The following is a 9,804-nucleotide window of genomic DNA, read 5'->3' as shown; positions in this document are numbered from 1 at the left end:
CTGCTACAGACCGATTTGTTGGTCAACTGTCTGGTATCTTGATTAGACTTCCATTAACCTCAGCCTCTCTGTGGAATTACATGTTTACATGTCTAGTAATCGCATCTTAGCCTTCATCATGTTGCATATGGAAGCTGCTTCTTTGTTGACAATTATTGCATGTCATTGACCATATGTCACTTGACCTTATGTTTGTGGCTTGCCACTAATTAATTGGTCAGATGGCAAGATGGCATGCTACATGAAGATGCGGTAGACCACAACATTATTTTGTGGAGAGCTGGGTATCAGAAATACAATTGAAAGCAGTTGTTTTGCTCTTAAATAGACAGAATACATTTCTACTAGCAGGTAGGTAATGTGAAAACAACTCACACAGTAAATACATCTTCAGGAAGACAGGCCTTTAGATGTAATTTTTTTTTGAGCTAGTCATGTTCGGTGACACGTCTGCTCTGAAAGAAGAATGGATTTGAGACAACAATAGCTCTGCTAACGCTAGGATTCAGCAAAAACCTACTCACCACAACTTTGTCAAAAATGAACATGATTATGCAGTGTGCGAAGACAGAACAAATCAACAAAGAATGAAGAAAAAAGCACAGAATTCCAAGATATTTAAAGGAGAATCTTGCGGTTAGCATATTCCTCACTGAACATTCTGGAGCTTTGGACCAGTCACAAGTGGTCTGTTCCATTAGGGATGTCAAGGCTCAGAAGACAGGCGTTTTTATAGAGATTAGAAAGTCCTGACCTCTCATGTTGCGTTCCATCTTCCTCCCGTCCCTCACCCGCCCTCTCTCCCCAGTGTAATGGCAGAACCACTTACTGTGGCCATCCCTCCTCTCTTCTGCTCCATACCTTGACGACAAGCTAGGACTTAATGCCCTCCTGACAACCTCTCGTCTTCATCAGTTTTCACTGGTTTGACCTTCAACCCTGACCTTTTTCTCACTGCTGAATAGTAAGTGTGACCAGTAAGGTGTGACAAATGTGACCAAGAGACTTCTGGTTTATGGTCTTTCCTACCCATGTGGATGAAGCTTAGAGGGCCGTAATGAAACCGGGTCATAACCCTGCCAGGCTTCTTCTATAAAGCTTTTTTTTGTTGCATTTGAATTGGAAACCTTTTTTTTCCAATCAACAATTGTTGATAGGAATGTGGATGTGAGCAATCAGAGTAATCAAGCAATCACATTGTAAGACATAACAACACCGCACGAATGAACTTTAAAATCCGTAGATATCTGTATGAATGTCTGGTGTGTAACTCATGTCTGTGTACGTCGTCAGATCTGCATCAGATTGGAGATCCTTTTAACATGCATTTACTAGTCCAACATTTACATTTTCTCACTCATCAGAAAAATATCCTCCAGATTAATAAAGCTCCCTGTCTGTAAGGGTCATACAGTTTTCTGATGGCCATGTCTATTTCTGCTGTGTTCAGAGACTCATATTCCTTGTGGTTTATTCGGTGTTTGCCAGTTCTAGTTTTGCTGTTGTTTTGACTGAGCTGTCAGGGAGCATTTGAAATGGTGCTGTTCTGTGGATTTATTCAGCCCACTTCTGCCATCCTGTTGATAACTACAGTAAACTAGCAGAGCACTGAGGACGGATTCACTCTGATTGTTTCATCAAGCAAGTGTCAAATAGTAACACTTTGATTTACACACACACACAGGATTACACTGGATGGTTGAAATGGCTGTATTGGCCCCATTCTTTGTATTCTGTCTATGGACAGTGTAATTACTATATTCCCCCTGATTTACCAATGTCCTGCCAAGGCTCTGGCACTGGCAGTGTAGCATATTGTCAGGCTAGCGTCCTACAATTCTGTGGCGGGAGAGGAAGATGGAGAGGGAGATGAGCCACTGCCCAGATCTCTGCAGTATGGCAGTTGGAGGGATTTACTGAGTGAGGCCTGGTCAGAAATTCTCCCCTTCTCTCTCTCTCCTCTCTCTCCTCTCTCTCTCTCTCTCTCTCTCTCTCTCTCTCTCTCTTCTCTCTCTCTCTCTTCCTGGTCCAGGCTGAAATAGGTTTTCCCCGGCAGTGTTACCCTCTGCAATTGTTAACATCAGAGCCTGACTTTCTCTCTGTCGTCTCAGTCCACTGCTACTGGACCTCACTGATGTGCATCGACTGGCTGTAATACTCAAATCAACAACTTCTCTAGCTCTCCTATTTATGGTTTCCGACAGAGCACGTTTTTAATTCACACCGACCACATTTATATAGACTGTTGAAGAGCATTGGGCTTAAGCTACATAAAAGCGACTGTAATGTTTAAACCTTCAGAGGCTGTGTAATCGTAGTTTCATATAAAATGTGTATCTAATTAATTAGAGGCACTGGATCATTGATAAATCAGACTGGTTTCTAATAATATTGGTTTATTGCCCCCCCCCCCCCTCCTCTCTCTGCTGTCGACTCCAGCTCATGCAGTCTCGGGTTTCTCCATAGATTGAATTTGTTTGTACCACTCAAACCCGGAGTCTCTTCACGCACCAGACTCACAGCCACACAGACTCACAGGAACAAACTTTTGAAGAAAAGTTTAGCTGAGATACATCTCAGAGTTATATAGTTTATTAATTCTACTTGAAAATGACAGTTTTGACACACAATTACTACAAATGGAGAAAGAGAACATAAATGACAGTTTTTTTTTTTTTACCGTAACTGAAATCCACAGAGCATGTTTAAGCACAATTAATTAGCAATATTCATTTGTGTAACTAAGCACTAGCACTGATGTCTTTGTTAATGACATCCTGTTCGAGAGTAGTTGACTTGAGTTTAACTTTAGTTGGGTTTGAAGTTTTAGTTAGGTCTAGGCCGATTTCTCACAGGACCAGAAATGCACTTCGCTGCATGGTGCATCATGCTAGCTTTTTTCTACAGAAGAAGGACGTGACCATTGCTCAGCGCAGTCCTCGTCCCGTCCTAGATGACTATTAGGCTGTCGACTTGCCCAGTGGTAAGCGCTGTGCCATCCACCCAATTCCAGACCCCCTCTTAATCTCTGTCTGTCAGACCAATCCAGACTTCCCAGAATCCGTTTACAAATACCTGTTCCTCTTTGCCGTTTATGATCACTAGGTCTGCTCCTCTCCTCAGAAAGTCCTGTCTGCTCTCCTCCCAGTTTCTCTTCTCAGTAGAGATGTAGTACAAACTGGATTTAAAACGCCTCCATCCCAGGCTTGTTCAGCTCCAGTACAGGGAGCTCTGTCTGAAGACCATCTCTCTCAACCTGTAACTGGTCTTTTACGTTGGTCATGTTGATGTAGCTAGTCTCTGAAGAGTCTGTGTAGAGGAGACGCAGGGTGATATTGAGAGTAGCTTGTAGGATACACATCAACCCAAGACACAAAGCAGCCAGTCTGTACAGTCGTCTTCTCCCTGGGGTTGTAGATACCTCTTGGTTGTTTTCTGCAGTTCTGGTCTTCATGTGTACATCCATTCTCATCCATTCAGAACGGTTTTTGTATGCCTCATTGAGTTCACCATCAGATTCATCATTTCCTGCACTGACAAACTCTGCCATCTCCAACTATGCCTGTTAGTCTTCTTCGCTTTGAGATACTAGTGTGTGTATGTTATGGCGTGTTTGCCCAACACTAGACCATTCTGAATGTTCTTTTTCGATTCCTTCTTATAACCACGAGGACAGGAAACTGTCGCACCAGGAAGACCATTGAGCATGAGCGTGTAGTGGTTTGAATGTTTCCATGCCACCTCTGATGCTAGCTTGTGCCCTGGTTTCTGTGCTCAGTGTGTCTGCAGAAACGTACTTCGATAACTCTAAACCCTTTACATTGTATTGCTAACTTAACTCTGCTTTCATTTCAACTTTGTCTTCTATATTTTAAATGGCTATACTTCTGCTGCAGGTTAAGTAGTTTTAACCTCTATTGTCTTCAACAGACGGCGGGACAAAATGTTTTGTTCATTTAATGGCCTCGTGAGTTGTTGATTGTTTAGCATTTAGGAATCAGATTGATAATTGCGTAGCACTAAACACTGAGCAAAGACATTTGTTGTTTGCCTCAAGTGATTGTTTGTTATAACCCCTGTAGGAGGGAGTGTACATTATTACAGTCCTTGTTTTCGTAGATTGTCTTTAGTTTGTGATTTCATGGGTTTTGGGTTAAATGGTTATGACTAATTCTGAAGTGGGCTAATAAGAAATAGCTGTTTGCTGGATTTGTAATGCCATAATCCTTTTGTTTGACTTGTGCGACACACACACACAGTGTGAAATGTATGATGTGTGGCCTAGGATAAAGAGTAGGTTATTACACAGGCATTTTCCTAACGGTTACGCTGACAGAGGTGTGTGTGTGTGTTTGTGTAAGGTGTAATCCAGCCCTCTCCCTGGAGTCTCCCCATCTGATTTATGAACCTGCTGGAGGTGCTTGTCATGACTTACTAACCTGTAAAGTCTGATCCATAATCCTCTCTGTTTTTACTGGCTTGGCTTACAGCAGGGCCTGCGGAAGTCTGCAGAGATACTGTGTATCACATGTGTGTGCTTGTGCYTGTGCTCGTGTGTGTGTGTGTGTGTGTGTGTGAGTGTATGGGCAAGCCATGCAGCAGACCCCACAGTCCCACGCATGTGCGCGCACACACACACACACACACACACACACACACACACACACACACACACACACACACACACACACACACACACACACACACACACGTTCTAAGCTATCAGCTGGGCCATTCTTCACGTGCACCACCACCAGCTAATTACAGATGGGGCTGCCGGAAGACGGAATAATCATATTTTGCGGATTCTCTTTTCCTSTCCTTCCCTCTCTCCTTTCCTCTCTGTTATATTGTTGTATTTGTTGAGACTTGCAGTCAGGGCCATGCAGACAGAGGGCTGTGTGTATACTGCAGGGCTGTACTCTTCAGGCCATTTCTCAACGACTCCAGTAATAGACGTGACACTCCCTGAGTGTGTGGGCACACACACACACACACACTCACACACACACTCTCACACACAGGGGCCCATCCTTCCCAGCCCAATCCGGCAGCCATATGAGATTTTTCCCACAGTGTGTGGGAGGCGTTGTGCAAACAACCGGCATGACTGGGCTGTGATGAGCAAACACAGGCAGCCGTGTCCAGTACCCACCACCACCCTGAACCCTGGGCTGCTACAGGGCCAAGCCACATCACCTCAGGTGAGGGGAAAACAAGCCCCTGGGCTTAAGGACCATGACAGAACTGTTCCCGCAGGTGTGGAATAGTTTGAGTCTCCGTGAATTTACGACACACTGTGACAACCAAAGCAGCCACACTGTACAGTGTGTCTTTCCGGATCATTTCATCCTCACTTCCCAGTCATACCCACCTAGTTATCTAGTGGACATCAACCCATGAGTACAGCAGAAACCTTGGCTTTTTCCACCATCCTAGCTGACTCATGGGAGAGGAACCGCAGTACCTGCTTTCACCTACTGCTCATAAAGCTCCAACTGGAACATGCTCAAATCACTCACTCAGTGCTGCTGGGAAAAGTTTCCTAATGCTGGCACTAGAGCATCCCATGCCAACCAGATGTGTTGTGGTTCCTACTGTGGGATATTAATCCAATTACTCACCACACACACACACTATGGCGTGGCTCACTACTACCCACTCAGCTCTATGGAGGAGGCTGTTTTACAGCCAGAGATATTGCTGGCATGGCGATATGTCAGACTGGGATACCTGCACATTGCTGGGTGTTTCCCCACAGTACATCCCTACCTGTGGCTTTATTTACTGGGCCTCTTACAGGGGAGAGAAAGGAAGAGCGCTATGCAGAGTGGTTTCCAATAACTTTTTCATATGGGGGGAAYCTGACTCAGGGTTATGAGAGCCAGGCTAGTACATGTGTCGGCACATTTCTTGGCCGGTAAGCTGGTTTTGCTCCGAGCTGAAACTTGAGGTATATCGTGGACATGTACAGACAGTGCTAAACTCTTGAAAGGGGGATTTTCTCAGCTTTGCACTATGATGTGTTCTGATTGTATGGAAATGGGGATTTGAGCTTATCCTTGTTTTCTGATTTCATGGTGTTTATTTTGACATGATCCTCTCCTCCAGAGTTTGACATTGCTGTCTTTTTATGGGTGTCATGCAAAATGTTGAGAGCTTGTCAGGATAATTGTCTTGCCGGTACAGAGGCCCTGGTACAAAGTACACAGCTGTCACCAATACAAGGCTTTCTTTCTTCCTGGTTTCAGACTAGACCTGTAGTGTAGAAAGGGTTAATGCTGCTGTGTCTGTGTAGTCCACCGTTCTGTGGCCTTGGTGCTGAGGGGTAATTTAGTAAGGCCAGGGAACAGGAAGCGTGGGAGGCGGGGGGTGGGGGGCAGAGCGGCGTCCAGGCAGAAGGACTGACGACTTATTGATGAGAAGAGAGGTCTCGCGCTGGCAGGCAAGCCGTTAACCCCCCAGCCCCATCCACTTACTTACTGTCGCTGACTCAATGTGCTGTTCTATGATTTTATACACGGCCGTCCACTCATTTAATATCCACCATGGCATTTACGTTGAATCCTGATACCATAGTTGMAGAGATTAAATTATAGTGGTAGTCTCTTGGTAATGAAGGGTGTAGGTTTCCGTCAGGTTCTGTGGATTAGATCCTGATTCATTTTTATACATAAGCAACTTGAGCCAATGATCAATCCTTCAACAGCGACATCTTGGATTACCACAAGCTCCACGTTTCCTAGAGTGGATCTGTTGGTTTGGACTAGGGCTGTGACTGTCATTACATTTTGTCAGCCGGTGATTGTCAAGAAAATAACTGCTGGTCTCATGGTAATTTATCGTTAATTAACATAAACACGTTTAGCATCTTCTGGCTTCCARGCATAGCGTCCAAGCCACTAATGCAGACCTTTGGAACATGTTTAGTTTAAGAAGTCTAATAAAGCCATGTAATATAGCCTACACCATCACAATAAATCCATTATTTATTTTAGACRGGTCTAAAGAAACATGATATGAAGAAAATGTAGTCTATTTGAGAAGAACAGAATAGTATACTCTGAGTTGTCCTTATTTTAGGCCCTGATCTGGCTATGCCATATGGCTGTGGGCTACACTAGTTAATTTAGCAGATAAGATTTTGCTTAGAATTCTGTGGCATTATTTTATAGTATGAAGAATACAATTGGACAAAGCTGAATCAAAATAGAAAGAATATTTTCTCCAAACGATTTATGAGGGAGTGCGCACGTGCGGCTATTCTATGTTGAGCGGTTAACAAGGAAACAGTTGTGATACAAACGTTGGGCTATATATTTTGATTTTTAATACTTTCTAAGGCTGCATGATGAGACTTTAATAATGATTTGAAAAAAGTAACATAAGGCATGAGCTCTGCTTTGTTTAATGTGCAGGCTGCACACCCTTCATCAGTCTCTCATTCATAATTTGACCAACAATTGATAATGCCTTGAATTTCCCGGCGGCATCCCCCTTGTGTGGCTGTAATGCCCCCTAAAAGAATCCATGCCTTCTGCGGCCAGTGGCCATTGTGCCCTTGGGCTGAATATAATTATTATAATTCCCTTATTCCGGCTGCTAATAGCCTTGCTCCGAAGCACCTCTTACTCACATGGCTCTCTCAGATATCCATTCTTATTCACCAATGCCTGTCACGTGATCGGGTCCTTCTCACCAGCGTCTCAGCTCTGAAGTAGGCTCCAAGTGAAGACAGACACATCGGGGACCAACTGCGCGCGTCCTTGTTATTGAATTCATATTGATGATGTTAGGAGAACTAGGTCTAACGAACAGCAAAGTACAAGCCTATGTCAATCTACTATCCCCCATCATAATATAAAAATGTATCTATTCTATTGGTCAACTTGTCCTTCTGTGTGAGATTAATTATTCCAAACATAGTCTGGGACAGTTGTGGGAAGCGATAGAGCCCAAATTAATACAACCACTCGCATCAAAAAACCTTTTAAAAGCTATTTTAAAAGCAACATTTGCATTGATGTTAGAGGGACAATAGAGTACTGAGTACCAGGCAGTGAGCAAGTTTGGTAGGCTACTAATGACCAGCAGCATCTGAGCTTGAAGAAACCTAGTTACCGTGACTAAATGGCCACCTGGATTTGACTGTGGTCATGACTCGTGACCGCTAGTGTGGTGGTAATACGGTCGCCGTATTAGTTTGGAGTACTGTGTCTGGATTCACTTACTGCTGGGGAGAGTTAAGCCACATGACTTCTGCAAGCCATGCTTTGCCACTCCTACCAGAGCCATGCCCCCTCACCAGCCTAGCACCATGTGGCCTCTCTCTACCACAGCCCCAAACCACAGAGGGCTGGTTACAGGCCCTACCTTCCCCATCCATCCTCTCCTCTCCTCCCCTTCAATCCCTGTCCATCGGGCGTAAAAGCAGCATCTCTCCCTGACTAGGTGCTGGTGACACTGTGAATTTACACTGGCCTGTTAGGACACACACACACTCACACACTGGGGCTGGCTGAGCTGTAATACCAGGATGCGAGTAGAGGAAGTGGTGGGTAGCCAACTGCCACAGTTAAATAAAGGTTACATAAAATAATTAACAAAATATATAAAAAAGGCCCCGCTGTGTTGGTGAGGCAGGCAGACTGTGTCAGGTGCCAGGGATGGATGGTTGGGTTGGCAGGCTGGGCGACCATCCGTCATGCCTGGGTGGGCAGAGACAGTGCTAGGTGGGACGGGCTGCAACTCCAGTGCAGGGTGATGGTATTTTAAGGCATTAATTTKTTCTCTAAAATGAATGGCTCCATTAATCCCTGCAGAGGAGAGGACGGCCACCGGCAGGATTTACACCCGCTATTTACTGTCTCCTCTCCTCTCTGTTAGCTCAACTGATCTGCCTGTCTGTCTGCCCTGCCTGCCTGTCTGCCTCACAGACAATGTGACTTTATTCAGTCATGCTTTAAAAGACCAAACAGTCTGAAAGAGAAGCTGCAGGTCATTTGATGTGTCAAGTATCAATTTCCCCATTCTGTCATACTGACGGGCCCACAGTCATCGCAGTCTGATAGTTTAACTTGATGGGGTGGTTTGATCAGATCTGGCAGGCTGAGCTGCTGAGTGAAGGAGCTGGTTTGTCTTGGTTGGTTTGAATGGAATGTTGTGTTTCTGCGGTGGTGGTGGTCGAGCTGCATATGCACACAGGAAATCAGGGCTGTTGGCATTCTGGTGTGAGAGCAAACTCTATTAGGTGTGACTGTGTTGGAGAGGGCTAGAGAGAGCTACAGCTGTTGAGCACCATGAGAGCGACAGACAGACGGAGGTAATGCAGAACCGTGCCCAGACATCTGAGAGAGTGCTGGGCTCTCTGCCAGCGTTATGGCAGAACTATACCATTACTGTAACGTTTACTGCAGCTCAGTCTGCAAMAGGCACTCTAAAAGCAAGACATAGGATCAATATCATCCCTGGATCCATTTAAGCCCAAGACGCTGCTTTTGACTATCATAACCCAAATTTGATCCCCTCACTTCACCCAGAATGCCCGTTGTTCCTTTGTGCTCTGGGGACCCCCAGTGTGTGTGATGGGCCTCAGTGGTGGAGAGTATCCAGAGTGAACTGTAGTGGAGAGGAGAAGAGTGGTCCTAAAGGAGTTGGCCTGCCTGCGTGTTTGCCTGCGTGCTTGCCTGCGTGCGTGCCTGTCTGTCTGTGCGTAATGCAGCAGAGACAGCAGTCTAACAGCAGGGCTGGATGAGGTGGGTCTGAGGGCCAAACACACTGATGAAGTTGTCATCATAACCCTGA

The sequence above is a fragment of the Salvelinus sp. IW2-2015 genome, linkage group LG10, assembly GCF_002910315.2.
Source record: "Salvelinus sp. IW2-2015 linkage group LG10, ASM291031v2, whole genome shotgun sequence".
Taxonomy (NCBI): Eukaryota; Metazoa; Chordata; class Actinopteri; order Salmoniformes; family Salmonidae; genus Salvelinus; species Salvelinus sp. IW2-2015.
Note: the sequence above shows the minus strand (reverse complement) of the source record.